Source organism: Ambystoma mexicanum, chromosome 8 (assembly GCF_040938575.1).
Source record: "Ambystoma mexicanum isolate Mex_15411 chromosome 8, UKY_AmexF1_1, whole genome shotgun sequence".
NCBI classification, from domain to species: domain Eukaryota; kingdom Metazoa; phylum Chordata; class Amphibia; order Caudata; family Ambystomatidae; genus Ambystoma; species Ambystoma mexicanum.
In genome coordinates, this window is record NC_090929.1 from 483,245,662 (window position 1) to 483,265,211 (window position 19,550).

Consider the following 19,550-nt stretch of genomic DNA (forward strand, 5'->3'; position numbering starts at 1 on the left):
GAAAGGCATACATTTCTGAAAAGTAGACAATTTTCCAAGTTTAGGAGGGAATGATTTGCACAGGTCAGACAACAACTATGTAGGGAAAGATTCTATAGTTTGGGGGGAAATCGGGAAAATGACAGAAAAAAAACACACACATTTCACTCTGGTCACCCACCGAAACACGCAGCCAACAACACATGGCCTACCTCTCCGCGTTCCCACAGTTTTCTCGATAAAAACGGTACCTCACATGTGTGGGTGCACCTACCTGGGTGCAAAGGGAAAAGCCTAGAACACTGGTAACCCCAAGTCTTTTCGCACAGCAGATTTTCAGGAATTTTGCTCATGTGGACAACCTACAGATTTGGGCCTAGGATGTCGAAGCCAAGAAGGAAAACAGGGAATCCCCTGCATTTCCAGAAAGAAGACACCCGTGGGAATCCACAGAGGTCTGAATTGTGCGAATCGCTCCATAATTTATGACCCACAATCCCTGATAAAGTCTGAAATTTAGTGGAAAAAACACAATTTTCACTTTGTCTGGGATTGTGGGTAATACATTCTGGGGCGATTCAATCCCTGGGGCAGATGATCACCCATCTGCCCCCAGGCTATTGCCCCCATGCTTTGGGGGCAGGGGGGAGAGGGCAGATTACATAGTAAGCAACCCCTCCCCCCACTTCAAAAACAGATCCCTGCACGACACACCAAACACATATTCTGGGGGGGATAAATAACATTACATCCCCCCACTTAAAATTGTGGGGGGATTTGTCCCCCCTGTCTCCCCCATGTCCTACGCCCATGGATGCAGACACCGCGTCAGACAGTGACAAGTCCATCCCAGCCATGAAGACTGACAACCCAACCCCTAAGGGGGAGGAAGAAGTTGAGGAAAGAAAATAACATGAAAGAGGCTGATCTAGAGATGTCTGATATGATTTACCCTGATGCAATCAGGCATCCAAGATCCACAGAATGGCAGCCTTATCCTAGGATGGCAAAGTACATTGCCACAGAGGCTGCGTAAGTCAATCGTAAAAAGGAGATCAGAGTGACAATGAAGTCAGAATGCCTGCAACCAGAGCTCACCGGAAAGGTAGTAGAGACTCCGGACCTCGACCCGCGGATGATAACATTTGTGATAAAAGCATCCACAAAGGAATGGATAGGTCATGGAAGAACTACCAGTAGAAATTCCTGGAACTGGTGGGGCCCATAGCTAAGATTATGGATTATGGACTTGGCAGAGATGTCCAAAGACACTGGAGAACCAGTAGATGCAGAGATACTTGGCAACTAAGCTCAGAGAGCAGTTTGCTTATTAGGCAACGCTAACTGCGTCCTATCTTTAGAATGTAGGAGAGGGTTTCTGTTGAACATCGACAGCAAACTAGGAGACCTTATGACAAATGAGGCAGGGGAATGTGCTGAAGGCCCCTTGTTCAGGGAGGCCTTTGCAAAAGAGATGAGCATGTTTGCTGGAACTCACATGACTCTGGAAAATGCACAGTTGTCTATGAGGAAAATCTTTCCCAGAAGAGTTTTTGCTGAGATTGTCCACTATAGAGGTCGTTGGGCTAGAGGGCCCTACTCACAACGCTGACCTGAGGGCCCCAAAGCGCAATGCTGGGAGTCTAGGCAGCAAGAGTTACCCTTCCCGGTGAGAGGGAGATCTACTAGGGGCTGCAGAGGAACATGGAAATGCCAGATATCAAACATCACAGTCAGGAGAGGAGACAAACTCTGTATTACTCACCAGTGAGGGGAAGGACCAAAATGTGTATAGATAAATGGCACAATCTGTCAAGCGATGCCTGGGTCTTACAGACAGTGGTAGGATCAGACTAGAATTCATGAGCTACCCCAAGCAGACAAGGCTTACGGCCAAGCTTGTATTGACTCAGAAGGAGGAGAGCATCCTCCAGGATGAGCTCGAGCATCTCCAGTGCAAGGGAGCGATAGAGCCAGTATCACTAGGGGATCCCAAGTTTATCAGCAACCTGTGTCTGGTACCCAGGAAGGACAAGGTGAGACCAGTCATAAATGTGAAAAGCCTCAATGGGTGGATTACCTACAGGCACTTCAAAATGGAGGGCTTTCACCTCCTCACGGATATCCTGAGGAAAGGAGATTGGCTAGCAAAAATAGACTTGAAAGACGCATACCTCACTGTGCCGGTAGCACCAGAGGATTGCCCTTTTCTGTGTTTTCTGTGGGAAGAATGCACATGGCAGTTCAAGACTCTGTCGCTCGGCCTTTCTTCAGCCCTGTGGGCATTTACCAAGCTGATGAAACCTGTAGCAGCAGCTGCCAGGGAGATAGGTATTTGAATGATAATTTACCCAGATGACATCCTGGTTCTCGTGGCGGAAAAGGTGACGCTGCTAGAACAGGTCCAATGGCTGAGTCACCTACTAGAGTCACTGGGGTTCCTTATCAATTAGGAAAAGTCAGAACTAGTTCCCAAGAAAAGGATTGTCTTTCTGGGATTCGTATTGGATACCAGGAAAGCAATGCTGGAACTGCCAGCGCAGAAGATGAGGGACAGCAAAAGGGAGATCAGAGCGTGGCTCAAGAAGGAAAGGATTTCACTCAGGAGTTTAGCGAGGGTAGTAGGTCTCTTGGCATCATCCATTCAAGCCATATTTATAGGACCCTTGCATTACAGGACCCTTCAGTGGCTAAAGATAAGGCATCTTCAGCAAGGTTTAGGATATCACCAGCTGGTCCCCTTGGATCAAGTTCGCAGGACAGAATTGCAGTGGTGGCTCCAGAACATGGAAGTCTGGAACAGACAAGCAATCTTCAGGACATTCCAGAGCTAGCTATAGAGCTAGGCACCAGCAGATCAGGCTGGGAGCCAGGTGCTGTACTTTGGAAACAGGGGGAAAGTGGAGTTCTGAGGAGCTGAGTCTTCACATCAACTGCCTAGAACTCTTGGCAGGGTCATTTCAATCAGGTAATTCGCGAGAGACAGAATAAACTGCTGCATCCTCCTCAAGATGGACAATGTGTTTGCTGTAACATATATAAATCATTTCGGGGGGGAAAGGTCCAAGATGCTGGTGGAACTAGCAAAGGACTTACTGCCTGGAGAAACATTTGTCTGTCACAGTGGAGTATCTTCTGGGAGACCAGAAAGTGGCAGCAGATATCTTCTGGTCTCCAGTGACTGGATGATTCAGAGGGATCTTTACGACAAGATAGCCGCACTTTGGGGACCTCTGGACATCAATATGTTTGCCTCCAAACTGTAAACACAGAGGCCCAGATTCTTCAGCTGGAGGTTAGATCCGGACGTGCTTGGCGTGGATGCGTTTTCACATCATTGGAGGGGAGCGAGACAATACGCCTACCCCCGTTCACAATCTTAGCCAGCATGTTAGTGAAGATCTACAGGGAGAGCGTGAAAGTTGTAATTCTTACCCCTGCCTGGAAGTTGCAAGCATGGTTTTCAGTTCTGATGGAACTTTCCTCGGATTTCCAGCAGACTCGGACCTGCTTTCGGACCCGACAGGCAATTGTCATCTCCTGAGATGACAGATGCTCTCCCACTGCTCGCTTACAGGGTATTGGGAGTAAGTGGAGCATGCCAGGCATTTCAGGGCATGCTGCCCAACTCATCAAGGAGTCATGGGCTCCCTCTACACTCAGAGCTATAATGCAGCATTGGCTCAAGTGGGAGGTCTGGTGCCGCCAGCACAATTTTCATCCTGTTTCTGCCCCTGTAGTGCAAGTTCTAAATTATTTAGCTGCCTTAGCACAGGAGGGCAGGGCCATCAGAACTCCTGGAGTGCATAGGTCAGCGATCTCACCAGGACAAGTGATGATAGGCAAGAGGCTTGTGGGAGAGCACCCGGCGGTTATGCAGCTTCTTCAGGGAGTAAAATTGTGTGCACCACCGACGCAGAAGTATGCTTATCTGTGGGACATTAATGCTGTGTTACTGCTATTCATTAGTTGGCCACATAATAAAAATGTTTCTTTGCTACAGTTATGGGGCAAGCTGGCTATCCTGCTGTGTTTGGTATGTTGTAGGAGAGTGTCTTACGTCAAGGCTTTAAAGCTAGACCGGAAACTGTTTTATCCGGAAGGGGTAGCCTTTAACGCAGTAAAGAGGACGAAGACTAATTCCAAAGTTATTTTTTATCCGTAGCTACCAGAGCAGCCAAATCTATGTGTGCATACTGCACCAAGGAATATGAGCATGGGTCAGAGGAGTTCAGACCAGCAGGAGTCACCCAGCTGCTTGTATCGCAGAGGAAACCCTTCAAGGCGGTGGCTTCTGTGACTATAGCCAGCTGGGTCAGGGAAGTTCTGGCTCAGACATGAGTGGTCTTGTCCACGTTTGGGGCTCATTCACTGAGAGGAGTAAGGTCTTCCACAGCATTTATGGTAGGAGCCAGTCCACTGGATATCTTGCGAATAGCCGATTGGTCGAAGGACTCCTCATTTAGGGCATTTACCTTTAAGCCAGTGGCATTAGTAGCAGTAACATTGGTACAGAGCTTTGAACAAGCATAATGCTCCCCTCTGGACTTGACATAGAATGAAGATTTCCCAAGCGTACAGCACAGGGGGTCTTACTTCTATTAAAGACGCAGAGGCAAGCATTATTCCCGCCCTTCATCTGCAGCGATTACAATGGTACGCTAAGGTTGTGTAATTAATTTTGTATATTAGAGAGCTGCTTATACCTGTCCTATGATTTCTAATCTCACAGGGGAAGAACAGAAAAATGATTGACGGTTCCAAAAGAGCTGGCAGGAGTAGATTTGCAGCAGAATGGGCGGATACGGAATTGGACCTAGTCTGCGGCTAAAGGCTAGAAGTGGGGTTCTTTGGTTAACCGTATTCTCAATTGTCTCAGAAACATTTTGTTCAGTTGGGACAGTTCAGAGAAGTTCAGAAGAGGAAGGCACTTATACAGGAAGAATCGTGGTTGGCTCTAGGTATGGAAACAGCCTGTGCTAGGCTCTGTTGTTGTCCAAGTCTAATGATGGGGTTCATATGTTGCAAGGTCACAGGAGCTGTCGGGATTTAGCCAGAGCCCCAATTGTTAATTAGAAAAAGGAAGTTTTCTCCTGGTTATCTTGCTTCAGTGGTTCAAATAATAGTTCTAACAGTTATTGCGATACAAGTTTCGCTTTTATTTGTGCTAGTGCTGATTTGTTTTTAACATTCAGTTGGTATGCATTGAGTACATTTACGGGCAATTGTATGCCTTCTTTGTCAGCCGACACGTGTTTCGACCCGTGGGTCTTTATCAAGGCTATTGTAGACACTAGTCACGAGGAGCCGCAACGGACCTGATATATAGACCTGAACCAAAAGGGCCCAACAGGAGCCACTGTCTCTACAGGACAGCTTTCATACCACAAATCAGGACCACCTAGCGGGCTAGAGACTGTCTACAATAACCTTGATAAAGACCCACGGAGAAAACTTCCTTTTCCCACTTATACAGGAAGTGACATGCTGTGTGCAAATAGAAGGAATGGGTCTTTGGAACTTCTAGACAAGGACAGCACATAGGGAGTTCTAGTCCATTGTTAAGAGAGGAAACAATATTAAAATGTATCAAAGTTTTTTATAAGTTTTGAAACTGCTGGAAAGTTAGAATGAAAGAAGTTAAAGAATAATATTCACATCCAAATCTTTAATAGAATCAAGACTCCCTGTGCTGTAAGCTTGGGTAATCTTCATTGATAACTCAATTTCTTTGTGTCATTCTATATACACACACGTATATCACACAATAAAGAAATTGCTGGTACATTTTTGCCCTGGAGAACTGCTGAGGCACGAAACACATGTAGGCATGTCATGTTTTGTGGAATGAACATTCAATAGGAAACAATACATTATGTGTATGCATTTGTGAATTAATTCTGCTTTATTAGACAATAACTTTATGTTAGTCTATTGCTTCTGCGTTTGCAAAGAGCGGACAGTTTTGGCAATTTAATTTTGAGCAAGAAATACAAAACTTTTTCTTTGCCATTATTATTTTGTATCGCCACTAAAAGACAAAGCACTTAGTTACATCCACTGCATATAATTTCCTCTTTGTGCACCAAGAATTATCAAACCTTTTCTGTGCAACTGCTACCTAGCATTTGGACGATGGCACAGTCACCTACAGCCACTCAATGTATTTTAATCTCATGCCTGCCTCCAAACAATTCTGTACATTATATACACGGATGCTCCTTGTGAGCATACATGAGCTTTGGTGTGCTATTAACAATAACACAAACAATTCTGTGGCAGTTCTCTCCTCACATCCACGAGAAATGTCACATGCATGTGCTATGAAGTTGCTCATTGGGAGTCAGTAATAGCACAAAAAGATCACCTGTCCTTTTTCAGTGTTCTACCCGCCCCTCCACTAAATCCCATGTCAATGTTCTACCTGCCTCTTAACCGTAGTCTATTTTAATTTTCGCCCTCTCTTTTTCCTTTTCTACTTTACCCTCCACTTAAGCCTATTCCCACAACTGCTCTAGCAACTGCCTACCTCATCCTCCATCCTGCTGATCAGGGGAGTTGCTAGGTCTGGAAAAGACCTGGGGCTAAGCTGATGTCGGAACTGTCGGGACTTGGGGCTAGCTAGTCTTTTGGCTGTAGCTCCTCAGATTCTATCCGGGGCTACAACCAAAAGATCAGGGGCTATAGCCCCCTTAGCCCCCCCCCTAGCAACGCCCCTGCTGCTGATGGTGACATGGAACACCTGCCTAATTGATATTATGGTAGCCCGACAACCCAAATCACTAGCCTGAACCACTAATGATGTTTTGAACCGCTTGATTCACCAAAAAATGCATCCTATTCGGATGCTTGATTTTATGTTCGATATTCTACCCAGGTTTAGTTTAAAGTGTTACCCATCTTACTATGCTTTGCAACTTTGACCCACTGACATCACTAAGCATGACCCCCACATCAGTCTCTTTCCTGCAGAATGTTTTTCACGAGTACATTTGTGCAGTTACACCTTTGGGCCGGGTGCATTTTATACGAAGTGCAAGGAAACTCCTTTAAGACAGACACAGCAAAAAGTGCCTATGCCTGCAGCAACTTGTCTGGATAAGTCTTGGCCTGTGTTGAATACCCTTACAGGCCAAAGTGAATATGCTTTCGTCCAAAGGAGCGGCTTTCAAGAAAAAGTTCCCTTCTACGCCTGCTCGACTTGCACGGCACAAAGGGATTTATTAACTCTTCGAAATTGATTTCCTTCAATATCTCTCGAAGGCAAAATTAAATATTAATTTTCCCCAAAAGTCTGTTTCAAGAAACTGTACAAAAAGTATTGATTTAGCGGTGCTGATCAACCAATGAATGATGGCTGCCTGGAGAGTAGAAACCCTGGGGACCCCGCTGAGTAGTAGGCTACCGAGAAGGGGCAAGGACAGGTAATGTTTATTTTCTTCTACAAAGAGAACATGCTCATTCTATAAAAGCCAGTCCTCTCAACATATCCATGTGTCAGGAAACACCTCTGCTGGCCAATTAGGCGGGGTTAATGTCACGCTGTAAGCAGCCATTAGTGTTCTTCATCCCACTTTGGTGAAAGAAGATGTTTGGACCTCATCAAGTTAGCTGTGTGGGAAGAAAGCAGTGGTAATTCCGTTACCGTCACTTTTGTTTGGTTGTAACAGACTTACCGCCCGTTTTCCAGAAACTGCCAAATTGTAGGTTTTGGTGGATACGCCGCCAATGGTAAATCCTCCCTTTTACCTGCAAAAATCGGCAGACTTGCCATGTGGCAAATCCACCAGCGGTAAATCTGTCAAAAATCTGCACAGAGTCCTATGGAGCACACAAATTGCGAATGACACTGCCCTACCAGCACTTGTAATCCCATGGTAACTCCACAGGATCAAGTGGTGGTAACGGTAATAGAGTTTTGCAGTGTATTTACTGCCGAATTACCACCAAACTTGCAATGAGGCCCAAAGTGCAGAATTCTGCAAGCATTACCCTGTCCCATCCAACAATGTCCATGATTAAGGCATCCACACTGATTCGCTCAGATTGTTGATGTTTTTTCATGGACACTCAATTTGAAACAAAACATCACTTCCCTACACAGCTCTGTGGTTCAAGCAAAAACATCAAATGCTGTAGAAAGCACTGAATTGTTTTCCAAGACTTTTTCTTTACGAGCATGCATTGGCAAACATACAAATAAAGAGCACATGGCAACCTTTGCCAATTCTGGTGAACTGCTTATAGGTGTTTTATTAGGACCGGCTATGGAGGAGTGCTGCCTGTAGTCAAAACCTATAGGGGGCGCTTCAGTGAATCTAGTTACTTGATTCTTTTGTGACAGAATACAAAGTCTACAGTAATGTATTTATCTATTTATTTATTGCGCTTTGTAAGGTGCTTATACATCAAGAAATTGTGTTGCAAAACCCCCACAGTGCAACAGGGAGGAAACATGGGGAAAAAAGGCAAATATAATAACAATGAAGAGAAAGAAAGAGGCGGTTCCTACTAGGCTTCGCGAGCATTCAGAGCATGCAAGTGCAGAGAGAGAGATAAGGTACAATGGAGGGGGGCAAGTGCTAGGAGTTGCACAGAGGGGAAGTGCAAACTATTCAAGAAAAGGCAGACGGAAAGACTGGATCTTGCAGCAAGTCTGGAGCAAGGACAACATAGGTTTGGCCCTCAGTAGAGGGGGCAGGGCACTCCAAACCTCGGACAGGGGGCCCTTGAGATGGTGCCCCCCCAGCATCAGATGCACCACCCTTTGCACAACGAGGCACAGCTTCTCATAAGACCTCTCGTTGTGTGAAACCAATGTGATGCAGCACTTCCTATTGCAGATAAACTGCTCAAGCTTCCTGCAAAGCTTCAAAAGCCAAAATGGCGAACTTGTACTTCACACAAAAGACATTATGAGTTCGGCGGTAGCCGTGCCGGTAAAAATCTCACAACTGCCACCTGAGTCATTTTTGTTACGGCGCACAGCAATGGGGACTTACCGGGGCATTACAGCCCCAGTGGTCCCGGCAATTGCCCATTGCAGGGCGCCGGAAAATATGTCTCCATATTCCCATTCAAGTCCCATTGGACTCAATGGGAATGGGGAGGACGGATGCATCAGCACCATTCATGAAGGGTGCTGGTGCATCCATCAAGGTCTGCGAGCGGGTGACTTTCCGCCCGACAGGTCAGACCTAGCGGGCGGAAAGGCACCCGCTCGCAGAACTTGTAGTTCGCCGGACTGGTAACCTTGTAATGAGGCCCATAGTCTTAAACACTGCCTGCATGTTAAAGATTTGTTCAACATGTTAAGGCTTTCATCAACGAGAAATCAGTGGTTGTGTACTTTAATACCTTGGATTAACACCATGATATTAACAAATGCTGCTTGAATTCACCCTGGGCAAAACAGAAAGGTGATGGCTGGAAGGTTTTGAATTAATCATAACCACAGGCAAAGCTCTGGGCAACCCTCCAGACCACCATTTTTCAGCCTGCCAAGCCATTACAGAATGGGAAAAACCATATGCAAATCAGGTTATGTCCTACCCCAAAAGGGGCAGTCCAGCCCGAACTGCTAGGTCACATCCCTTCTGCACGAGACCACAAGCATCCCCAGACATGTTTCAGCCTTGTTGGGAGTCATCAGTGAGGAGTAGCTTGGGTCGCTAGGCCCGGCAGACTCGGGACCCACGTCTGGGCATACCCGTCACACTCGGGGTGACTTTAGCAAAACAGAAAGGTGATGGCTGGAAGGTTTTGAATTAATCATAACCACGGGCAAAGCTCTGGGCAACCCTCCAGACCATCATTTTTCAGCCTGCCAAGCCATTACAGAAGGGGAAAAACCATATGCAAATCAGGCTTGGTTCTACCCCAAAAGGGGCAGTCCAGCCCGAACTGCTAGGTCATATCCTCGACCAATATCAGTCACCTTTCTGATCTCACAATCTTTATTTCTGTGTTGTCCATATTCAGATTCAGCCAATTAGCCGCCATCCAAGTGGCGACTCTGGGCAAAGAGCTTGTGCAGGCTTTGCATGCCAACTCTGGACTGTCTTGTCACTGTGTGTCATCAGCATACTGATTGCACTTTAGCCCATTCCTCCAGATTATATTAACTAGCGGCCCAATCTATACATGAATAACAATATGATATGATATGATATGACATTTCTAACGTGGCTATATAAAAGAGTTTCAAGGCGCAACACTAAGGGGTGAGGACAGAACTTTTAGTGGCCCCATGAGTGAGAGATCCACCAGAGAGATATAAGCACTCCTGATCTCCTACTTGGCCTTACCCTGCAGAAACAAGAAGGCCACCCAATAATGGCTTCCACAGCCACATGCAGACCCTACGATGAGATGAGCCAGCTTTCGCTGTTACCAATGGTGATAAAGGCCACTGAAACATCCAACATAACAAAGGGAAGGCCATGCCTAGATGATCAGACTAAAAAGCAGACCCAATTCGCAATCAGTACCCATTGCCTTTGCCACTGTCTGTGTTTGACCAATCAACACCTGCTCAGTTATTAATTAGGTTGGACCTCTGGTCCCGCAGGGGTCGAAGCAATGATTGCTATTGAAATCGATATGAGAGTGTTTGAACATCTCTCTGAGCCTTTTGCTCTAATTCATTTCCTAGCTACCTTTCCGGCTATCTTTAATTATGTGTCCAGCAATGTTCTACAGTAGGAGTATCTCATGTTATAACATGCTGAACTGTGTAGCAGATCACAGAGTAACAATGTAAGAAGTCAAGATTTTAGTGCAACATATTTTAAAATGCATCTTTCCGGAGCAGAAAAAAAGGATGTTGCCCAACATTTTATAGCCAAAATGCATTTCTCCTATCCATAGCTACTGTATGGCTCTGTGGCATAGGCGGTTTTTCCGAAATAGCCTACTCTTCTCTATTATCAAAATATAAATTAGTCAGAATGTTTATTGGTCGTTTACATTTCCAGATGAGAGTGCGATTCACTGCCCCTAGGCTTGCATCACACTTTATCATTTCAAGCTTAGACGTGAGACTCAGCTGTATTGGGGCACCTTCAGGCTTTCTCAGTCTGCAGGGTTGGGTTGAGACGCCAGCAATCTCAAGGTTCTTACATCCATTTTCAGGTTAGAGGGTAGGTGCGAGACTCCAGATGACTCAAGGCTTCTTCAGCCCTTTTCAGGTGGCATTGGTGTGGTACTTCAGTAGTGTTAAGGCTTCTTCAGCCCTTCTCAGGTGGCATGCATGGTGTGGTACTTCAGCAGTGTTAAGGCGTCCTCAGCCCTTCTCATGTGGCATGCATGGTGTGGTACCTCAGCAGTGTTAAGGCTTCTTCAGCCCTTCTCAGGTGGCATGTATGTTGTGGTACTTCAGCAGTGTTAAGGCTTCTTCAGCCCTTCTCAGGTTGCATGCATTGTGTGGTACTTCAGCAGTGTTAAGGCTCCTTCAGCCCTTCTCAGGTGGCATGCATGGTGTGGTACTTCAAAAGTGCTAAGGCTTCTTCAGCCCTTCTCAGGTGGCATGCATGGTGTGGTACTTCAGCAGTGTTAAGGCTTCTTCAGCCCTTCTCGGGTGGCATGCATGGTGTGGTACTTCAGCAGTGTTAAGGCTTCATCAGCCCTTCTCGGGTGGCATGCATGGTGTGGTACTTCAGCAGTGTTAAGGCTCCCTCAGCCTTTCTCGGGTGGCATGCATGGTGTGGTACTTCAGCAGTGGCAGGCATGTTGTGGTACTACAGCAACGTTAAGGCTTCTTCAGCCCTTCTCGGGTGGCATGCATGGTGTGGTACTTCAGCAGCGTTAAGGCTCCTTCAGCCCTTCTCAGGTGGCATGCATGGTGTGGTACTTCAGCAGCGTTAAGGCTCCTTCAGCCCTTCTCAGGTGGCATGCATGGTGTGGTACTTCAGCAGCGTTAAGGCTCCTTCAGACCTTCTCAGGTGGCATGCATGGTGTGGTACTTCAGCACTCTTAAGGCTCCTTCAGCGCTTCTCAGGTGGCATGCATGTTGTGGTACTTCAGCAGTGTTAAGGCTCCTTCAGCCCTTCTCAGATGGCATGCATGCTGTGGTACTTCAGCAGTATTAAGGCTTCTTCAGCCCTTTCTCAGGTGGCATGCTTGGTGTGGTACTTCAGCAGTGTCAAGGCTTCTCCAGCCCTTCTCAGGTGGCGTGCATGCTGTGGTACTTCAGCAGTGTTAAGGCTTCTTCAGCCCTTCTCAGGTGGCATGCATTCTCTGGTACTTCAGCAGTCTTAAGGCTTGTTGAGCCCTTCTCAGGCGGCATGCATGGTGTGGTACTTCAGCAGTGTTAAGGCTTCTTCAGCCCCTCTCAGGTGACATGCATGCTGTGGTACTTCAGGAGTGTTAAGGCTTCTTCAGCCCCTCTCAGGTGACATGCATGCTGTGGTACTTCAGCAGCGTTAAGGCTTGTTCAGAACTCTTCAGGTTGCATAGTTGTTGAGAGTCTCAACACATCTTCCCTTATTAGGTTACAGGTTATGTGGGGTGCACTGCGAGCCCCAAGGCTTCTTCAGTCCCTATCATGTTTCAGGGTTGGCTTGAAACTCAAGATACCTCAAGGGTCTTTCAGCTCTTCTCATGTGGTAACTTTGGTGTCGGACTCCTGTTGTCCCAAGGTTACTTCTGTCTTTCTGCGGTTGCAGGTTGATGTGAGATTTCAGCAGTCTCCAAGCATGACCAAACGTCACTTGACGTTGTGAAGACAGCACAAGATCCCACAATTACTACAATATCTTACACCCGAGGCTATAGACAAGCACATGTTGTGTTGGTACAAATGCAAGTTATGTTTTTTAGTTTGATATTTGTACAGCGCCTATTGTCATTGTTATGTCTTTGAAGCGATGTGCGGTGGAAGGCCCTTCAGAAAACTGTAGTCTGTGCAAATATGAAAATACAAACATTATACTGCATGTGAAAAGTAATTAGAATGTAGGTGACTATTCAATTACTAGCAGAGATGACTAGTTTAAAGACATTTAAAAAAGTCATGGCAAGCAGTGAGATCAGGCACACAGACTGCAACTATGTCAGTGACTAGGTGACAGTGGGGACTCATTTTTCATGGGACCTAGCTGTGTTCTTTGGGTTTTGGAGCAAAAGGGGGATGTGTGCTTTTGCAACTGTTCCTTGAACTTAAGTCATGGTAAAACAAGAACTAACAAAGGCATAACATTTGGCTTTTGTATGGGTATTATGTAATGTAATCTAAATGATCTTGGATAGTACCCATCTGACACTATTGGTGGCCACTCTGCTCTTTGCTCTGTAGATGCAAAACCTGTGGTGTTGACGGGTGCAGGTCAGAAGTACCGCTTCTGGAGGCCAATCTGTTCCATATGGGTTTGTGGCCTGAACTTGGGAGTATGTTATCGATAGAGAAGAGCCCAATATCTAATCAACTACAGCGCTTTGGGTCACGCATGCCACTGATGTGGCTCAGCCAACAAGGAGTGCTTAGTCATGGCTCGGTTAGTGTTGATGTGCTAATGGCTAGGCCTGTGGTGGCCTTCTGTGTGGGTTTGTGAGTAGTGAAAGGTAGTAGGAGATGTTAAAGGGGAGGTGGTTAGTTAAGGGAAGGCAGGAGTAGGTTTTACAAGGAAAAAAAACCTGTAATCTCTAATGGCTGAAATGTGCTGAGTTCTTAAATGATAATATCATTTGCCATTATTATTCAAAAGATCATTTAATGTGAGACATAGATGGAGCAATTATATATACATTCATGAAATATACATAAACATAATCTTGTGATTATTATTATGTAATTATCCAACACATACCATTACTGCACATGCTAGTGTTTCTCCTTATACAGGCCTTTTCAAGTCTAATACATCTGAAAACCTATGTAACATAATCTCAGCATTTTTTATAAACATATTAGAAGTGATTCATATAGAGACTATAGACTTTGATGAGAAATATGGTATGATACAACCTCTTTCAACGTAGGTAGGTGCAGTTGCTTATATACCTCGCTTTTCTCACATGTAAATAAACAACCTGCAACTCTTGCAATTTGTGATCCTTTGCAGAGAGGTTAATTTCTCTAACGCCTGATGCTACTTGTCTCTCTCTTTTTCTCTCTGTCTCTATTTCTCTATCCCTATCTCTCTGTCTCAAATAGATATATTGTACCCCATGTGGAATAAAAACAAGTATCCCTGAGTTGGCAGATGTGGGAAAGGGGCGATGAGACAACTCAGACATTATCATAACTTGCTAATGCTTATTGTAGAGGAGAACTTGAGGTTTGGTGAAAAGGCAGCTTAAAATGGCGGTTTGAGGACACAGGCATCCATTTCATGTTCATCGGTATGTTGATTAGCAGGCTGAGTAATATCTTAAACATTACTCTAAAATGCTCAGTTGCTTCGCTCAGGCAGGGTTGGACTGGGCTATCAGTCATTTGGCCATGGGCCGAATGACTTTGAGGACCTCGGTGCTGGTTTTATGAACAAGCCACCCTGGGTCGGTTTTTAAAGCTGCAATATTGTGTGCAATATTATTTTTGTAAGTTACGTTACTTTAAGTAACATAAGTTACCTCTCTCTGGCTGCCTGCAGCCCGAGCAAGCTTGCAGCAGATTGGATTGATGGCTGAAGCATTCATCAAAGCAAGGTAACACACACACATTGGTTAGCTAGCTTTGATGAATTATAATGCATAGTCGGGCCGCGCTCGCTGGCCTGCCTCAGTGGCCTGGCTGGCAATGGCATCTTCCACCAGCGACAGCTTGGCTGGCGCCAGTCAGACTGCTGCCACTCCTGTGAATTGTAACACCCTTTACCTCGCACACTGCACACACACACTTGCAAGCTGCTTTCAACTTTGCAGGTGCCAACAGCAAATTGTTGTTGCACTTGCAAAGTTGAAAGCAACTTTGTTGTCTGAGTGCTCTGGGGCCAGGGAAATTTCTAGGCAACAGCGACAGTGAGCCAATTAAATTGTCAGGAAGCAGGACTCAGCGGCATGGAACAGGAGACTGAGGAGAGGTCAGGTGGGTCAATCAACATCTCTGGAGTCCGTGGCGGTGGGGTGGGTGATTGGCTGGGCCTGGGCATTTAAATTTGGGCACACACATGGAGGCAGCAGCACACTGCAGTCACTACAGCACCTGCCACGCGCCACCTAAGTTAAGTTCGGCCTCAGCATGGCTCAGCCTCTGCAGCAGGCAGCAGCTCTAGCCGGAGGATAGGAGCCATCGACTTGAGTCACCACCACTTGTTTTACTTTGGCTTGCTTGTCTTGGCCTTGGGGTCAGGTCAGGTCCCTGGCGGCAGTGGTTGCCTGCCTGCAGACTGTGCCGTGGCAGCCATGAACTCCTGGGCCAGTGACCCACTGCTGGCACACACGCAGACTGATACCCGGTTTGGGGGCCCGAGTCCACCACCAGCACTGGGCTGCTTGGCACTCGCCTCGACGATGAGACGTTGACGAGACACTGTGACACCATGTCACACCAGAAAGTAAGTGTGGGTGATTCGGGATTGTTTGTCACACAATATGACTACAGGGACAGGGGGTCTAGGGTTTGACTGGGCTGAGCATACAATTGTCTCGGAGACACCAACAAAAAAGTGGCCCAGTCCATGCGTGCATGGGTGAGAGGGTGGAAAGAAACACTTGCTAATTTGCAATCATGCTTTGGTTCTTGTGTGGCTTGACTCTTGATACACTCACTTTTGTTCAGCGTTACTAATTGGCTCACTGCTGGCCTGAGTCCACCACCACCACCACTGGGCTGGCACTCTCCTCGTCGACAAGAACTTGACTCGACACTGTGACACTGTGTCACAGTGGCAAGTATGTAAGTGGGAGTGATTCAGTATATTTTGGTGACAACACACACTGTATGACTACAGGGACAGACAGGGGGTGTAGGGTCAGACTGGGCTGGGCATAAAAATTGTCTCAGGCACAAACGAAAAAGTAGCCCAGTTACAATAGCAGTTTATTCCTTTTGTGACAGACTGTTTGAATAGTACCCAAGGGTGAATTTTTCGGTAAAATGCAATGCAAATTGTGCAATTTAAGAATATTGATTCAGCAACAGTGGTCAAAACTACTAGCCGCATAGTGAAGTAATTCATTCAACTATTATTGGCCCATATGGGCCAAAAAAGTGTCCCACTTTGACCCAAAAAATTAGCCCACACTAGCATTTTGTCTTTTTGTTTCGGGCATTGCCCTGTTTCCCTATCAGCCAGTCCATGTGTGCCTGGGTGAGAGGGTGGAGAGAAATGGTTGCTAATTTGCAATCATGCTTTGGTTCTTGTGGCTTGACTCTTGATACGCTTTTGTTCAGCGTTACTTTTGTAGCTTCTTGGCTTCCTTTTTCTCTGGGATACGTGCTGGCCCACGCTACTAGTCTTGCTTGGCCCTCAGCTTTTATGCTGCTCTTTGCCCCGCACTCAGTGAACTCTTTGCTTTATATATGTGAACTGGCAGCAGCCTTCTTGATGGGCACATTTTCCTCAATGGCACTACCTCACCGAGATATTGAGTTCACAAAAGTCTATTTGGTCGTACAGTTTTGTACATACAGCAACAGAGGTGTGTGTGTACTCGGACAGAATGTATGTGATGTGAGGCTTGTGAAGGTACAATAACCGCACAGTGCTCATTCGACCCCCACTGCCACAAAGCGGCTTTTGGCATTACTGGCCATCCCTTACTTCCAGTCTTGATTTGGGAACAAAGCATCTTACCATGATGCAGTGAGGGCCTGTGGACCCTGTCACAGAACTGTATGCAAAGTTATGTTATTTTATTAGTTGTGCTGTAATGTAATATTTGAGCATAAATACGACTGGCAAGGTACTTTCCAGTGTTATAATTTGGCTGTACTGCTTATTAAATGCAACTCTATTTTCATTACTGGTGGCAACGAGTAGACTTGGCTATGTGATGATGTTGTTTTTTTAAAAAAGAACAAAATGAATGTTATCACTTTCTCAAGCATTTACACAAAACATAACATGCAACATACAGATGAACCCTGCATAAGTAGCATTTTCTGTAAAGTCGTGAATTGACGCGATTCGTGGATGATGGTTTGAGGGCCACTGTTTTTTGAGGCGAGGGGGGGGGCACTTTTTTTTGGCTGTCCATGTCTATTTCTTGTCCTAGTCCGACCCTGCCCTCGGGCCATGAGTTGCAGAAGGGTAACTATGCCAAGCGATAATTACCTGCCTGAAGGTCTTTAAGGCTACTGGCACATAGTGGCAGTACCAATACTTGTTTGGTAGCTTTGAGTTTGAAGTAAAAAAAAATAATAATAAATTGACAACTCAGTAAATTAAATGTGATTTCATTTTCTAATAGAGAAATAACATGGTTGTCCTCATAAATGAAGTGTTCAAATTGCAAACTTGGTTGAACTGTAAACAGTTTATCTAAAAGAAAGCAAACGGGTTTACCGTGTTTAAGCGTTCTTTTTCATGTGTTAAATAAGATGTTCCAGCGGCAAAAACATGTCCTCATAAACTATATTGATTTTCATGTGCCAGACGTTCTCGTTCTTCTTTTATGGATTGGTGTTTCGTTTTTCTTTTCCTACCCGCACCTGGAAAAAGCTCCGCTGCGCAGTCACCAAAGTCCTCCAAGAGAGACAGAGACAGAGTGAGTTCAAAGACGAGTGCCGCTTGGACATTGTTTGATGCCTAGGGATTGGGGTTGGTGCAAATCCCAATCCCCAAGGTGACTACTAACGTAGAGCCTCTTGCACGTGAAGAAAACGTTGCAAGGCATTTCTGGGGCGGACTGGAGTTAACACCCTACAAGAAACGGCGGGAGCTCATTTTCCTGTCTTTCCTTGACAGGAGCCCACCACCTACGAAGTGCTCACGGATCCGAAGTCATCACACACACAGACACACGCTGCAGGGTCGGACTGGGGCATTCCACTGGCCCGGGCAACAATGGAAACGTGGCCCACAGTTGCAAATTGCAAGTCATTCCTTTTGTGACAGACTGTTTGTGTAGCACCCATGGGGGATTTTTTGGGTCAAATATGTTGCACATTCTACATTTCAAAGGATATGTGTTCAGTAACAAAATTACTAGCTACATAGGGAATTAATTAAGCAAAGTGGCCCATTTTGGACAAAAAACAGTGGCCATTTTGACCCAAAAAATAGGCCCACAGTAGCATATTGGGCATGGAAATTCGGGCTTTGGCCTATTGCCCTATAGACCAGTCCGAGCCTGCACATGCACCAACATCATATTAACTTGTGATTACTACTGCTGTGGTCTTCAGCACCACACACAGCCAGGATGCACAGGCCCGGTGAGTGGTCACACAGTGCTGAGTGACTCCCACATGGCCAAGACTAGCCTTGCTTAGATAGGGAGCCACTCCAAACTGGATGCCTCCTTTTAGCTTGTGTTGCCCCCGCTTATGCGCAAGTTCGGGTTGGCAGACAGGAGCAGGTTAGGGAGATGGACACTTTCTTCATTTCCAAGGGTCATTAAGCATAAAGTGCGGAAAATAAGGCATCATCGCCTGGCAGCACTTTGCTCCCCTGCGCGCTGAACTGTGCTGCACGCATCTCAGTGTTGTGGTCACAATTCCGCGTGCCATTGGCACATGTAGATAGCATGCCAACGTAGAATCAGAATAAAAGCAAGTTCAACCAACTAGAGAAGACATGGCATTGTTGTCCTTCTTATATTAAACAAATGGAAGACAGAAGGGCAACTTAATAATGCCACGAGATTCGTCCCCCCTAGTCAGGCCTACGAATGTTTCAAAACTTAAGGAATCTCGCAACATCCATGTCAGACCTCCTACGGACTTAGAAATTCACCAAAAAAGGAAAGTTATACATATTAATACATGACACCACCAGGTAAATATAAATCGACACAATATTTTATTAAATTGACATAATAAATAGTTCAATTCTTTCAAAAACAGAAGTTAAAATACAGTGAATATCACTGACAGATAAAAACCACATTAGGAATCACAAAAACTTTCGTACACGTGTTAAAGTGCAAAATGAACTTGAAATAATCAGGAGACTTTTAAAGACGTTCTGATACAGACAACTAACTTCATTGACAAGTTGTAAGAACAGAGTGAAAAAACACCCAATTTCGAGAAAGGAAGTTTTATTTTTATACTGAGCTAAAGGATGGTCCCTACTGGCAGGGTACCAACTCTCTATATCGAATGCCTAATTTGATGAATCCGTCTATGAAATAGCTGACGGTTCTAAACAGTTAAATATAACTTTTTAATATTTAAATGTTGGTGAATGTACAACATAAACAAAACCCTACATGTTTCATTCTCAAACCAAATCATGTAAATATGAGAAATTCATCAGGGGTAGAGCAGAAAAACAACAACAACAACAACCAAAAATTGGGGTTAGATTGCAAAAGCTCCAAAAAATCTTATCGGGTCTTTTCAGATTGGGTTCTTTCGTGGTGAACCTCATTTGCCTAGGAGGAAAAACATGGAAAAAAGGGGGACAGCTGTAAGTGAAAGCTGTACACACTATGTTAAACTCTAAAACCAAAAGGAATAACAA